The sequence below is a fragment of the Platichthys flesus genome, chromosome 8 (assembly GCF_949316205.1).
Source record: "Platichthys flesus chromosome 8, fPlaFle2.1, whole genome shotgun sequence".
NCBI classification, from domain to species: domain Eukaryota; kingdom Metazoa; phylum Chordata; class Actinopteri; order Pleuronectiformes; family Pleuronectidae; genus Platichthys; species Platichthys flesus.
In genome coordinates, this window is record NC_084952.1 from 26,600,300 (window position 1) to 26,612,904 (window position 12,605).

At 43.6% G+C, this 12,605-nt stretch overlaps 1 pseudogene; it reads left to right on the top strand.

The window, feature by feature from the left end:
• The window catches only part of LOC133958583 (alpha-1,3-mannosyl-glycoprotein 4-beta-N-acetylglucosaminyltransferase A-like), a 37,198-nt pseudogene that overhangs the window by 16,893 nt on the left and 7,700 nt on the right, over positions 1-12,605 (top strand).

Consider the following 12,605-nt stretch of genomic DNA (forward strand, 5'->3'; position numbering starts at 1 on the left):
TGACGCAGAGTTTCTCTACTGATGTCACACAGCTCTTTATTGTTCACTTCATCGTAGCCATAAATACACCGTAAAACTGGAATGACATTAAGTAAACGATATTTTAATCCATAAAACCAAACACAAATGTCAAAATACAATAAAAAAACAAATCACCACGAGACAAGGCTGATGCGTTAGCGTGACATAGCGACTCCCGTTCTGCGCTACCTGCAGCAAAGTAAATGGGACCAGCTTCCTTACCTCGTTCCGCTGGTGAGGGGTTTTAAACTATAGTTTTTGAGAAATGCCGCACAGCCGGCGTTCGGTTGTTGTTCCTGTTCCTATCCTTGTGCCGGCACTGTACGGCAGGTGTCTTATTGCACTGGTCAGAACAGCTTCTGTTCGGGCATAGTTTTCCCCAACGGAGCGACTCGAGACCGAACTTCCCGACCTCAAATGTTGTGGGCGGGGCTAAGTTCGTCTGGCATCCAGGCTAGTTCTACCAAGTATTGATTCAGGGGGGTGAGTACTTATGCACCCAACAGCTGTCAACCTTGATGTTCTCATTATTGTTTGTGTCACTATTAAAGGTATGTCACACCTTCAAAGTACTATGCATATTGTGTTGATCAAATAGGAAAAAGTCTGTTAAGTCTAATTGAATTCCAGTTTGTAACAGTACAAAATGGGAAAAAGTCCAAGGGGGGTGAATACTTATGCAAGGCAGTGTATATATGTCTATGGTTAACGGCACAAGACAGTAATATGTTGAAAAACAGAAATCCAACCAACTACTTTCATGTGAATTTTACAACCGGTCTGGACCACTCATAACTATATAAGTATGATCCTACCATTGAAAAACCTCAAAATATATGAAAAAATTGGTTAATAACTCAATTCTCATCGACAATTGAAGAGCAGAACTGCTAAACAATGATTGCATGAGTCCCTTTGTGTTTGTCTGTGTTATGAACTAATATTGTGTGTGTGTGTGTGTGTGTGTGTGTGTGTGTGTGTTGTGTGTGTGTTCGTGTGTATGTTTCTTTCTGTCAGGGAAGATGTTTCGGACTAGTGACCTTCCAATGATCACTGAGTTTTTCCTGATGTTCCATTGAGACAAACCCATTGACTGGCGTTTGGATCATATTCTGTGGTTGAAGGTTTGCAACCCAGAGAAAGATGAGGTGAGTCAGTTTTGCCAAGCGGTGAAAGCACATCACATGTGTATTTTGGATGGTGAATTGACTAGTGGGGTGATTGTGCACAATATGGAGGTGCTCTGGGCCAAAGCAGTAATCTAATATAAGGTAAGAAGATATAAGATATAAGAACTTTATCGGTATCTTAAAGGGAATTTATTCAGCAAAAGACAAAAACAACAAAGTTTTGTGTTAAAAAAAATATAGTACAGGAAAGATAAATTAGTAGATGCATAAGGGAAATTAAGGCTGGTATATATAAAAAATGTTGTTGTTTGAGTGTTTTTGTCTGTCTGTGTGTCTTGTCTCTGTGCTTATCTTTTGGACTGTTTTATGTCTGAGTTCATTTGTGTGTGTGCATGTGTGTTTGTGAGAGAGAAAGAGCAAGAGAAAGAAAGAGAGAGAGATTCACATTCTTGTGTTTCCATTCACATTCGTGACATGGAAACACTAAGACAAAGATTAGACATCATATATTCTATTACTATATATATATTATTACATCCGGAAAGTATTCACAGCGCTTCACCTTTCCAAATATTTTTATGTAACAGCCATATTCCAAAATGGATTAAATTTAATATTTTCCTCAAAATTCTACACACAATACCCCATACTGATAACATGAACAAAGCTTTTGGGAAAAAATCCAATGGACATTATTTTTCACAGCCTTCGCCATGAAACTCATAATTGAGCTCAGGTGCATCCTGTATCCACTGATCATCCTTGAGTTGTTTCTACAACTTGATTGGAGTCCACCTTTGATAAATTCAGTGGATTGGACATGATTTGGAAAGGCAACCACCTGTCTATATAAGGCCCAAAGTTGACACTGCATGTCAGAGCACAACTAAGCCATGAAGTCAAAGGAATTGAATGAAGACCTCCCAGACAGGATTGCATCGAGGCCCAGATCTGGAGAACGTTACAGTTTTTTTTCTGCAGCATTGAAGGTCCCAATGAGCACAATGGCATACATGGAAGGATTTTGGAACCACCAGGACACTTACTAGAGCTGGCTGCCCCGTCAAACTGAGCGATCGGGGAAGAAGGGCCTTAGTCGGGGAGGTGACCAAGAAACCAATCAGGCCTGTATGGTGCAGTGGCCAGACAGAAGACACTCCTCACTAAAAGGCACATGACAGCCCAGCTGTCAGTGCACAGCTGAGGGACTTCAGGCCATGAGAAACAAAATTCTCTAGTCTGATGAAACAAAGATTGATCTCTTTGGCCTGAATGCCAAGCGTCATGTCTGGAGGAAACCAGGCACCGCTCATCACCTGGGAAATACCATCCCTACAGTGAAGCATGGTGGTGACAGCATTATGCTGCAGGGATGTTTTTCAGCTGCAGGAACTGGGAGACTAGTCAGGATCGAAAGAAAGATGAATGAGGCAATGTACAGAGACATCCTTGATGAAAACCTGCTCAAGAGGGCTCTGGACCTCAGACTGGGGTGAAGGTTCATCTTCCAACAGGACAACTACCCTAAGCACACAGCCAAGATAACAAAGGAGTGGGTCTGGGAAACTCGTGAATGTCCTTGAGTGGCCCAGCCAGAGCCCAGTCTTGAACCCGGTTGAACATCTCTGGAGAGATCTGAAAATGGCTGTGCACTGACGCTCCCCATCCAACCTATGGTACGGTGGCCCTGAGAGCTCAACGAACAGCAACTTAAGAAAACACTTGCAAGTTGACATACACATGCAAGTTGACAAAACACAAGCAAAGTAAGAAAACATCTTCATCAATTTCACAACACAACACATTACAGAAACGCGCTGCAAATAGACGAACGCGCAGCAAATAGAGGCGACAACACAACGGAAGTGTTTCCAGAGGACAGCTAAAAGGGATGGACACCGCGGCCACAGGAGACACTAAAACGTCCAATACACCATACAATTTCGGTTCCGCACAGGGGTTGTCATCCCGCGGCTCTGGAGCCGAATGCGGCTCTTCAGCCCTCTGCAGTGGCTGTACAGTTCAGTGTTGTGCATATGTTTCGCGAACGCTGAACTTAACGAATCCTTTTTCATATTATTAACGTGAACGTAATTTTTTAAATCATCATCGTATCAGGCCCTCATGAAATACCAGGAGCGGGCGTTTGTGTGTTGTGTATATTGATACATCAACCCAATAAACTCTGTAGTATGCAATGTAGTGATCTACATGCCTGTGTGTTGTGTGACGTAGAAAGACTGCAAAGAACATAAGGCATTGCTCAAGCAGAGGTACAAGCCCTCACTCTTGCAGCATGTAGGCCTACACTCCTCTCTATCTGGGAAACTCCAGTATCTTGTGGTAAGTGTGTTACATAAACCCAACAGACAAACCAGACAATGGATATTTGTGGACTGTATTACTTAATAGTATTTTGTTTGCCTCAGCAGGATTATTCCCTGTACATATGAATATGTAACTGAGTGGAGGGATAGTCTCTATCTGATAACACCTACCACACCCTTTGACATGAACAGTAAAAAGCCTTGTTAAACCTATTTGCTATGAAAATATTTTAGAACAAAAACATAATTTCAAACATGTAAAAGGCGGACACCACCTCAAATCTAATATCAAAGTGAATTTAATCTATTGCAATCACAACTGTATTACACAAATTATTATGTACTTGACAAGATTCAATCATAAATACAGAACAGTTTTGTTTTTTAGTGCTGCCAGCAATGGAAGTAAACCGCATGTGTGTGCATGCGTGCTTGCCTGTGTTATTTTCTTTTTGGCCCTTCAGGATAAAGACTTTGGAAAGCAGATTCTGTACCATGCCCATAGAAACCTGGCTGCAAAGCTGAACAGCAGCCTGACACATTACCAGCAGCATAGTTTGGATAGGGCTTACAGGGGAGAGGACTTCTTCTGGGTATTAACGCCCATCCAGGGTGACTACATCCTCCTCAACTTCCTCGAGCCAATCAACATACCTCGGTCAGTTAATTAGTAACAATTTCCTCTGTTGTGCATGAGGTTTTCAGTTCACTAATCGTGTAGTTTACTTTTTCTTTCTGGGGTGCCAGCCAGGGAGAGCCCTGACAATAATTTATTTCAATTAATCAACTAAGCCACACAAGGTTATTTTCACATATAACCAAAAGGAAACTTATCAAAATATAAATAATTCCAAAACCAACGATATGACTTTTAAATGTACAAATTGTAAACACACGAGGCGTAAACATAAATTAGATCCTTTCGAAAACCAATAAACAAACTCCAACAAAAAGAGTCCCCTTCAGGATATGTTTCAGAAAAATAGAAATATGTCAAAACTCCAACAGTCCAAATCCCAAAAAATATGAGAGTAATGTTCGCACACGTCAGTTCTTCAGTCAGTCAGTCAGCGATCTCAACCGGCAGCGACAACGCGGTCGCTGACCGGCCAGGGCTTACTCAGTTCCTCACAGGTCCGGTTTCTGTAGGTTCGAGGGTTTCTCTTTTACTTCCTCAGCTTCCTTGTCTCGCTGTTTTGCCGGCTTCCTCCGCTCTCCCTCTCCCTTCGCCTCACACTTCCGCTTTCTCCTTCCCTCTGCGACTCATCCTCCACCAATAAATAGTCTTGACAGCGCATCCCACGTCATCAACCGGCGACGTCTATTAAACAACACCCCGGTGGGTGGGTGGGGGGGGGGGGGAAGAGAGTCTCTCGCTCCGTTACACCCCCTTCCCCGTGAGAAGAGCCTGAATAGGCGGTCCCATCCTAGGCATTTATTGGAACCCAAGGAATTCTTCATCCCTAGACTCCTCTCCAAAGATCTCCCTGAGGCGGCTGTGCTGGTGTTTTTCCAACTCCAGAGCTGTTGGATAGCACGGTTTAAGCTGGGCAATGTTTACAACGCGGAGATCCTCTCCAGAATCCTCCAGGACTACTTTGTATGTCAGTGGGCTGATTCTCTGCACTACTGGATAGGGGCCCTTCCAACGTGGAGCAATTTTAGCAGAAAAGGACTGGCCCATCTTTGAGTACGGATGACTTTTTAACCAGACTCTGTCTTTTTCCCCAAACATTTGGTCTCTCCTATAACGGTCATAATTAAGCTTCTGCCGCTCTTTCGCTTTTCGGAGGGTTTTGGTTACCAACTGTTGCAGACCTGATATTTGATCCATCTGGTTGTAAGCAGATTCATCCGGGGTGCATAAGCGCGGGTTTAGCTCAGCGTCCACTGGGCCCTTAAGTGTCCGACTAACATTGAGCTCTACCGGGTCGCACTCCAATGGACTCATGGACAGCGGTGTTGAGTGCAAATCGGAACTCGGGTAAATACTTGTCCCAGGTTTTGTGATCACTCTTCACATAGGATGCAATCATGGCTTTCAAGTTCCAGTTTACTCTCTCTGTAAGATTGGTTTGTGGGTGGTATGGTGTGGTTTTCCTTTGTTTCAGGTTCTATTTCCTGCATGTCTCCCCAAACACTGAAGAGATGAATTGGGGTCCCTGATCCGAAAGAATGTAGTCCGGCACTCCCCAACGAGTGAGTATTTCTCGAACTAACACTTGAGAAACGGTCTGTGCCATTGCCTGGCGTAAGGTGAACAATTCCACCCAGCGGGAGTAATAATCAACAAAAACAAGTAGATAAAGGTTGCCGGCAGAGCTTCTAGGGAAGGGTCCCATGATGTCTACCCCTAGCATTTCCCATGGATGACTGACAGTGGTCTGTTGTAGTTTCCGCGGGCATCTTAGAGGGTTTTATGAGGAAGCTGTATCACCCGGTATACTTTGTCTTCTATAATTGTGATTTTAGTGGTTGGGTTCACAAGTTGGTCACCAGAATCCAGGATGGTTTGATAAAGCTGCCCAATATCCGCGTCAGCCTGTTGAGCTTTCCAAATAGCCTCATCTGATATTTGCAGATCTTCAGCCATTTCCCTCTTGGCAGGTTGTATGGTGGCATAAATAGGGACTTGGCCAGGCTCGGTGTCCACAGGAGCTCGGGACAGGGCATCAGGAACAATGTTATATTTCCCCTTCCTATACTCAACCGTGAAGGTGAATTCCTGTAGCCTCAGCGCCCATCGTATCAACCGGGTGCTTGGTTTTTGTGTTTTAAAAACCCACACTAGTGATGAATGATCTTTAACTACAGTGAATATTCTCCCTTCCAGGTAATAGCGCCATTTCTCCAAAGCCCAGACAACTGCTAAACATTCCTGTTCTGTGGTGGAGTAGTTTCTCTCTGCAGAGTTCAGTGTACGGCTAGCAAAAGCAAGGACCTTTTCACTCCCCAGTCCAGTTGATTGGGCCAAGACCGCCCCAATTCCAACATCACTAGCGTCAGTGTACACGATGAAGGGCAGACTGAAATCAGGGTGGCCAAGGATTGGTGGTGAAGCCAGATGCTGCTTGAGGGTCTCGAAGGCCACTTGACAAGCTGAGGTCCAGATGTACTTGGCACCTTTTTTCTTGAGGGCGTTAAGGGGGTCAGCAATTTGTGAAAAATTTGCAACAAAACGGTGGTACCACCCAGCCATCCCCAGGAACCTCTGCAGCTCTTTAAGATTTGGTCTTGTCCTCATCCACCTGCACACCGTTCACTGAAACAACATGGCCAAGGAATTTCAGAGAAGTCCTGAAGAATTGGCATTTCTTCATATTAAGGGTGAGGCCTGCTTCTCGCAACTTATCCAAGACAGCTTGAACGTCCTGGTAGTGCTGCTCGAAGGAAGGTGAATGTATAATAATGTCATCCAGATAGACCATACAGATTTTCCTTTTCAGATCTCCCAAAACAAGTTCCATAAGTCTTTGGAAAGTAGCAGGGGCATTTTTCAATCCAAAAGGCATCACCTGGAACTGGAACAACCCAAATGGACAGATGAAGGCAGTTTTTTCTTTACTAGCTTTCTCCATAGGCACCTGCCAGTATCCACTGTTTAAATCCATAGTGGTGAAGACAGAGGATCCAGCCAGTGATTCCAAGATTTCCTGTATATTTGGTATGGGCTACGCGTCTGTTTTCGTTTCGGCATTGATCTTCCTGTAATCCACACAGAATCGAGACCGGGGGTTGTTTTTCTTGGGCACCAGCACGACTGGAGCAGCATACGGTGAGGTGGAAGCTGTGATAATCCCATCTGATAGCATCTCCGCAATGTGTGATTTCATTTCTTGGAGTTTTCCAGGTGAACAGCGGGATGGTTTCTGTCTGATCGGTAAGTCATCAGACAGTAAGATTTTATGCCTCAATATATTTGTCCTTCCCACTTTTCTGGTGCAGACATCAGAGTTCCCTTCAAGTTGGTGATACAAATGTTCTTTCCCTCTCTTCCCCAGATGAGCAGACTGGACAATGGCATTTAGCCCATTTTCTATCGAACCGGCGGGATATGAGTTTTCCAACACAATGGCAGGGGATAGAGCAGAGTAAAAATACACCTGAGGGTGTGTGTTGTCAGGGAGTATTACGCCCTCCTTTAGAAAGTTGAACTTTCTTTTATTGGCAGATTTGAACCAGTAAGTGTTCTCCGACACATCAAACTGTAGACCGGAAAGAGACACAAAATCCAGACCCAGGATAACAGGAACTGCAAGGCCTGAAGAAGGCAGGACCACGACAGGGACTTTGTTAGATGGTCGTTGGACATTGAGCTCTAATTCACTCCAACCCAGGGGGTATCTTCCTGAGCCATCCGCCAGATACAAAGGCCCTTGTTGCCAGGGTTGTAGCCCAACATGATGTCCTCTCAAGTCCTTCCACAGGGTAAGTAATGAGGGTATAGGAGGAGCCAGTATCCAAAATAGCTGTTCCTCTCCAGGAGTCAACCATGACAGGGAGCACTAACTGCTGTGGCCGGGGTGCTATTGATGTTGAAGAGACAGGGTTTCCCCCATAGGGTGTGCATGCATTAAGAGTGGGATTTGCTGGAATATTCTGTGGATTTTGGTTAGTCATTGGAAATGACTGCTTTTGGAATCTGTTCTTCCCCAATAGGTATTGTGGACATGATGATTGAGCATGTGAATTTTTACAGCGCCAGCAGTAAACCTGAGTCGCACCAGGTGGATTGGTCTGAGGGGGCGGAGGACCTATATCCGGTTTTAGCGGTTTCTGCACGAGTTTCTTCCTTTGCTCATAGTAGCGTTGATTTTCCCTGTCCTTCTCCAATTGTTGGCCAAGCCGCACCAATGCTTCCACAGTTGTTACTCTACTGCCTCTTAGTTGACTAGCCAAGTTAGGGTTGATGTTTTTTAATGTTAACTTGACCACTTCCTGCTCAGTGACATTTGGGTTCCATCTTTTGCATAGGGACCGGTACATATAAGCAAAATCCTGTATACACTCCTCTTCTTTTTGAACACGGGTCCTGACTCTCTCTGCTAACTCATCTTGATATTCTTCAGAGAGAAATGCAGACCGGAACCGCTTTTCAAAAACTGCCCAGGTGGCAATTTCAACCCTAGCAACATCCTACCAATCATGAGCTGTACCATGTAGTACGTTGTGAAGCGTGGCAATTAACTCTGCATCAGTTAGGGGATGTTACGCCAAAAAATCATTACACTTCTCGAGATACAACAAAGGGTCTTGTGTGTCTTCTAACATTCCAAACATTGGAAAGTGCATTTTAATTGGGCTTATCCCACGATATAAGGTTTTTGGCTCAATGCACTGTTCTCGTTGGACTGGAGAATTTAGGTCCTCTTCATGGCCATCGGTGTACATGGTGGATTGTAGTCGTTGATCTGGACCCTGAACCTGGACCCTAGGTGGTAGCTGGCTAATAGATAGGGTTTGGGTCGATGCATTGACTAGGGAGGAGTGTGAAGTTGATTGGAAGTTGTGGAGGTTTACTACTTCCCCTGATAGGGCACTGACATTCACGGCGCAGTGAGTAACTTCATCCTCCAGATGCCGGAGTGCAGTTGCCATCGGAGATAGGACAGATTTCAGATCCTTCAATAGTTCCATGTGATACTGCTTGAGTCGCCAATTTATGGTACTGGTAAGCTGATGGTTGATATATTGAAATTGTTGTTCCATTTTGGTCTCCAATTCAGTCATCTGTATTCGTCCTGCTGATGTGATTGCCTCCGAGGTTTTCCCCAACCCAGCTTTGAGTTCTTTCTTGAACTGCTCATGCTGGGCAGAAACTATCTCAGGGATGGACATGTTAATAATGGATGTAACACCTGGTTGCTCTGTTTGGTCATTGTTCTTTTCCATCGCAGAGGTATTGTCCAGTGGTAGTGGAATCAATGGATCCCCCAATTTGACTTCTTCGCACAGTTCCATTTCTAACAGAGTGTACTTGGTTGCTGCAGTGTTCTCCTCATTCCCAGGAGGGCAGATGTAGGATTCCTCAAGAAGGTTACCTAAGCTCCATGTGCTTTCAGCCATTTTTGGTTCAATTCTCATCAAAGAATATATATATTTATCCTTTTTTTTCAATCTTATTATTACTATTATTATTATAACTTTTTTCTAAATCTGGGATTTCTGGGTCCCATCTGGGGTGCACTTATTTATGTGTCGGCTTAAGTTCACTAATTGTGTAGTTTATTTTTTCTTTCTGGGGTGCCAGCCAGGGAGAGCCCTGACAACAATTTATTTCAATTAATCAACTAAGCCACACAAAGGTTATTTTCACATATAACCAAAAAGAAACTTATCAAAATATAAATAATTCCAAAACTAATGATATGACTTTTAAATGTACAAATTGTAAACACACAGGACACGAGGCGTAAACATAAATTAGATCCTTTCGAAAACCAATAAACAAACTCCAACAAAAAGAGTCCCCTTCAGGATATGTTTCAGAAAAATAGAAATATGTCAAAACTCCAACAGTCCAAATCCAAAAAAAGATGAGAGTAATGTTCGCACACGTCAGTCCTTCAGTCAGTCAGTCAGCGATCTCAACCGGCAGCGACAACGCGGTCGCTGACCGGCCAGGGCTTACTCAGTTCCTCACAGGTCCGGTTTCTGTAGGTTCGAGGGTTTCTCCTGCCTCTCTTTTACTTCCTCAGCTTCCTTGTCTCGCTGTTTTGCCGGCTTCCTCCGCTCTCCCTTCGCCTCGCATTCAGCTTTCTCCTTCCCTCTGCAACTCATCCTCCACCAATAAAAAGGCTTGACAGCGCATCCCACGTCATCAACCGGCGACGTCTATTAAACAACACCCCGGTGGGGGGAAGAGAGTCTCTCGCTCCGTTAAAACATGCCTATGCACAATTGGTATAGTTAAGATCCTATTATCATTGAATAAAGTAGAAAATGACTCCAATTATTACTAGTGAGGTGTAGTAGAAAATAAATAAGTGTGCTGGAAAACCATTTTGATTACCTGTCTGAGACTTTTATGAGCTTAACTGTTTGTGACCTGAAACCTGTATGACCTTTTTAACTTATTGACTGTCCAAGAACTTAGACAGTCTTTAGCCGTTTCGAGTGGTGGTCCACATCCACCATCAGATGTTAGTGACATGGATTCAGTTATGTACTTTAATGTCATCAGGTGTTTAGCTCTTGTTATCAACGATACAGGCTGAACATGATGGTACCCTGAGGTAAATCTGAGTGGCTACTGGCTTGTGCAAACCATTGCTTTCCAGCCACGTTACTCTGGTCTCAGTGTGGTAGTGACAATATGTGATGGCCCACGTCCACCAACATCTCCCAGTCTCGGGGTGCTCAAACTGACCAACCCTGGTCATTGGAGAAGGCCCTCTCTGTCTCTGTTCCCACTCTTGGACAAATGTTGCTCTTTGAAATGCGATAATACCCTGCATACTTACATACGTTTTCAATTCGAGAGACTTTCCATTCATGTTTGGGTATAAGTGCTTCTGTGTGTTTTTCTTTAACAATGTGATGCGAAACACTATGGGATTTGAATATTATTGAAACTACCTTTTCATTTTACCCTTCTCTGTCATTATTTGATGAGTAAGGCGTTTAACTTTATATTTGCATTTCCAAACACCTGGTGGCTGTGTTGTATGACAAGCAATTCAGTTTAAGTTTGTTAAGAATTATTTTTGGAAAGATCTTGAAATTATTCATAACCATATGCTATTTTAGATCAATATTGTCAGGCTCAAGGAATAAAGTATAACCTAACAGGATGGGTTGGGATGGAGTACTCACTCGTTGGCAGAAGTTTTGGTCCCTAGTCTCTACCTTTAAGAACTTATAGATTATATGGCAGGTCTGAAAATGATATGTCACAATGTGATGCAATATTTTTTATACACTTTTGCTGTCTTCTTTGTTATAGGTACCTGTTTCACTGTGGAAACATGGAGACAGGTGGAGATAAATTCTACAACACCACAGTAGAGGTGCTGCCCAGTAATGTGAGTACACTACGTGTGTGTGTTTTCCTGTACATATATCTTTGTGCGGACCATCTTAAGCATAGACCCTGCAGATGGAGGACATTTTGTCTGGTCCTCACTTTTTCAATGGGCTGTGTCAGGGTTAAGACTTGGTTTTAGGGTAAGGGTTAAAATTAGGTTATGTCAATGAGTGTCCTTACTAAGCTAGAAGTAAAACATGTTTGTGTATGTGTGTGTACAGTTTGTTTCTCAGCCTTTTAGGGTGAATGTAGCAAATTTGTTTGTGTGAATGCACACCTCATTCATCATTTTAATTAGTACCTATAACAACTAAGAGCTTGTGTAATGCTCCAGTGATGACTACTTGTTACACATGTAACAATATAGTGATTATAAGCTTATAAGCTTAGATTTAGTTTTTCAATTTCAGTTCTTTTTTAACCTTCAGATCAATCCTGTTACCTTAAGAAAAATGTAGGTACTATGTACACCATAGTCACGTGATTGGCATTAAAAGAACAAATGCTAGTGACGAAGTTGCATTTAGCAATCTGTTATAGACTGTACTTGGAACAACTCTTAGTTTCCTACATTCATAATTTGACCCTGTAGAAACATGCTGCACAACATCAGGAGAATACGTCCATCTTCTCACGCAGAACGCGACACATTGTCTGGTCCAGTCTCTTGTCATCGCAACTCCCTCCTGGCAGGTCTACCTGTTAGTGCCATCCGATCTCTGCAGCTCATCCAGAATGCAGCTGATCAACTGGTCTTCAACCTGCCTAAGTTCACTAATGCTAATCCGCTCCTCCGCTCCCTTCACTGTTTACCATTGGCTGCCCGCAACTGTTTCAAAACACTAATACTTGCGTACCGTGCTGCGAACGGCTCGGGTCCAGTCGCATTACACCTCAGCCTGTCCGCTCTGCATCTGCCAATCAGCTTAATGCTCCCTCACTGGAAGGACACCTAGTCAATTAGCAAAATCCCTAATGCTTGCTGTCCTGGCTCCCAAAAGATGGAACGAGCTCTCCATTGACTTCAGGACAGCAGAAAGTCTACACATCGTCCGCCACAGGCAAACAAAACCCACATCTCTTCAGACTACACCTTGGTTA